Raw genomic sequence first — 3,821 nt, forward strand, 5'->3', positions numbered from 1 at the left:
GCAGCTGCCCTGTCACACTTAGGAGTCTCCCAGAATTCCAAGAGACTCTGGCTTATGTCTCATGTTTGGTTTTGGTTACCTCCATGAAGGTCAGGTCTCTGGGCTACTGTTAGACCCCTGTCCTGGCATCTGGAAGTATACCAGGCCCCTCCATCAGAGATCCGAGAGGGAAGGGGCTCTGCCTTTCTCCCTGGCCTCACACCCCTGTGCTGGCCAGAGACAGAATTAAGAGTCTGCTACTCAGCCCTGCCCCAGAACTCGTCCTGGTCCTCTGAGGCATTCTGCATCTGGATTGTCTCTCTGTGGGTGATGGCCTGGACCCCGTCTAGGTTCACCACATTGAAGGTGGGAACTGAGCTAAGTGTTAGGGAATCTGGGCAGAAGGGATGGCCCTGTAGGCAGGCACCAGGCCAGGGCAAGGGCCGGGAGGCGGGACTAGCCTAAGGCAGCCGGGTGAGCGCTGCTGCCCTTGGAGAAGAGGCTTGAGGGGCAGATGTAGCAGAGAGGTGGGCACATTCCTTGCTTCTGAGCAGTCCAGTGTGGTGGCTGCTAGACACAGGTGGCTACTTCAGTGAATTGAAATGGAAACTTCACTTCCTCAGTCACGCTGGCCACACATTTCAAGTACTCCGAGGTTACTGTACTGACAGCACACAGAACACTTGTCACTGCGGAAGGCTTTTTGGACAGGGCTGCCCCAAAGGGCTGAGCATCCCTGGCCCAGGAGCATGGACTTTATCCTGGTGGTGGGGAAGTCAGGAAGGTACTTGAGCAGGACAAAGGCCAGAGCTGGGTTTGAGAGCTGACCTTCAGGTCATCGGTCATCTCTCTTTTTTTTTTTTTTTCCCTCTTCTTTTTTAAAAATTATAGTTGTAGATGGACAGCATGCCTTTATTTGTTTAGTTTTTTATGTGGTGCTAAGGATCAAACCCAGTGCCTCACACATGCTAGGCAAGTGCTCTGTCACTGAGTTACAGCTGCAGCTCCCCACCCACCCACCCCGGTCATTTCTTGAACACACCAAGTCAACCCCCAGAGCTGGCAGTCTTCCCTCCTTTCCCTTTCTGAACCTTTGTTTCTTTATCCATAAGATAAGATGGCATTAGACTGTATTCATTCCTTCATTCAATCACCCTCATTCAGATCACTGTCATCCAGGGCTGCTGTATCAAACCACCAACAGAAACTCATCTTCCAGGTCTGAAGCTCTGAAACCTAACATGGGAATCTGGGCTAAAAACCCAGGTGTGGGCAGAGCAGTGAGCCTCCTGGAGGCCCAGGGGTGGATCTGCTCGGCCTGCCCAGCTGTTGAGGGCAGTCCACATTCCATTCTCCTTCCAGGTTCAAAGCCAGCTGTGGCCAGTTTACTGTCTTCCACATGTAAAGGCCCTGTGATTACATGGAGCCCCCTAGATCACCTGGGACAATCTGTTTGAAGGTCATTTGCTTAACAACCTTCATTCCTTCTCTACTTCATTCTCCTTTGCCACATATTCACAGGTTCCAGGGATTAGGATGTGAACATCTTTGGGAGGCCATTCTTCTACCCACCACAACCAGCACGTGTAACACTAGGACTTCAGTGTAGGGAAAAAAAAAAAAATGACACTAGTTCCTGATTCCGCAGGTCTGCCATTGCGCCTGGAGAGCTGGGGAGTGCTGGTGCACTGGGCAGTGAAAAACGCAGGGAGAGCAAATTCAGCAGGGCAGTGGCAGCCGTGGGGCAGGGGCAGGTAGTTTAGAGGATTTGCTGCACTCTGCAGGGCCCTGGGAGATGTACAGGAGTACCTGGGAGAGCCCTTGCAGGCAGAGGGAAAGTAAGTGCAAAGGTTCTGAGGCATGAGCAGGTCTGCTGTGTTAAGGAGCAGACAGCAGGAGACCCACCATCTGCCCATCCTCCCAGCTTTTAAAGGCAATTCACATTCCATTCCAGACTCAGCTCCTGCCCTGTTTGGTTGCAAGTAAATCCTCTCTCAACCTCATTTTTTCCATGTGTACCAAGAAAGATTGAGCCAAGTCAACATCTCTCAGTTGAGTTTGAGTACTTGCAACTGCTGATGGTGTGGTTGCTTTGGAATAACTCCCAGCACTGCTCTCTGTGTAAACATGATATAAGCAACACTGCAAGGTTCAGAGGAGAGCAGAATCTTTACCCTTTTGTGCTCCCCACTCGCCAAAAATACATGCTCTGCTTCTGTGGTTACTAAGATAATTCTCTTTTATTTCTTAGGGTTTTGCTCCTCAAACTGCATTTTAAATCAACAGAAACTTACTTCTGTGTATAGTGTGAGGTGCCAGGATCGCTATTCATTTCCTACTATTGCTGTAACAAATCACCACAAGCTTAATGGCTTTAAACAACATATATTTAGTCCAAACTCAGCTTCATTGTCCTAAAATCAAGGTGTCCACAGGTCTTCAGCAGGTCTTGAAGCTCAAGGAAGAATCCATTTCCTTGCCCTTCCTAGCTTCTAGAGGCTGCCCAGATCCTCAGCTAGGATCCTTTTATCACTTCAATCTCTTTTTCCACCTTCACCTCTCCTCCTCTGATTCTTAACGCTGCTTTTGTTCCCATATAATGATCCCTGTGATCACATTGGGCCTACTCAAAATCTGGACCATCTCCCCTTCTCAAGAAGTCCTTCAAGATCTGTCTGCCTGTGGTCCCTTTTGCCACGTGTAGGCTAGCAAAGGTTCTGGGGGTTAGAATGTAAGCATCTTCAGGTAGGCACTGTTCTGTACACCAAGGATCCCATTTAATTTTCCTCCATATTTTTCAGCTCTTTACTGAGTCTGCCCTTTACCCACTCATCCACAGTAGGGGTTGGCAAACTAGGCCCTAAGGCAAGATCCAGCTCACCAAGTGTTTTTTGGTAAATAACTTGTTGGAACACAGCCATACTCCTTCACATGTCCATAATAATGTGTAGAGCTGCTTTTCTGCTCCAGCAGCAGAGGTGACTAATTGTGGCAGACACATGGCCTATATAACCTAAGAATATATATGGTCTGGCCCTCACAGGAAAAGTTGGCCACCCTCTGATCTACAGATAGTCTGTCAGTATAAGCACAGGCCCATTTCTGAGCTCTCAGTTCCCTTCCATTGGCCTGTTTCCAAACCAACACCCAAGAAAGATGTCACTACTACAGTCTTGAGGTAATCCTTTTGGAGGAGGCAGCGGACCAAGGCTCCCACACTTGTCCTGTAAATGGACCTGACTTGTTTTTTGGCTTGGGGTCTGGCTTGGCTTGATTTCTGTCTGCTGTCCGTATTAGACCAGGTCTGTCCTCACTGCTATGTCCCTAACACCCCACATGGGGTGCAGCATACAGTAGGTGCTTAATATATATCTGGAACAGAGCACACTCATCCTTACTATAGTAGGAGAATAAACTCCAAAAGGGAAGCTGACTGCCCCCTAACAAATGCCTTATAATGTCCTCATTTTACAGATGAGGCATCTGAGTTTGGACAAGTGACAAATCTTGTCTGAGGCCCCCCAGACTCCTGAGGAGTGGCAGGGCTAGTTCTGCGGTTTAGGTGTTTCCCTGAGCTTGCCTTCATCACTTAGTACATCTCGGGGCTCTTTTCACATCTGTAACAGTGCTGCCCTCTCCCTACACAGTCCACTCTGTGGCTCTACTGTCATTCATTAGCTGGCCCCCACTGATGGGCAGGCATATGGGCTGTTGCCAGTCTTTGGAAACCATCATACCGCAGTGGACAGCCTTACCTTTATGTCTTGACATGTTTTGAGTTTATGGGAGAAATTCCTACAAGTGGAATAGTTCAAACAAGCAAATGTGTATATTTTAAATGT

Source organism: Callospermophilus lateralis, chromosome 18, assembly GCF_048772815.1.
Source record: "Callospermophilus lateralis isolate mCalLat2 chromosome 18, mCalLat2.hap1, whole genome shotgun sequence".
Classification (NCBI taxonomy): Eukaryota; Metazoa; Chordata; class Mammalia; order Rodentia; family Sciuridae; genus Callospermophilus; species Callospermophilus lateralis.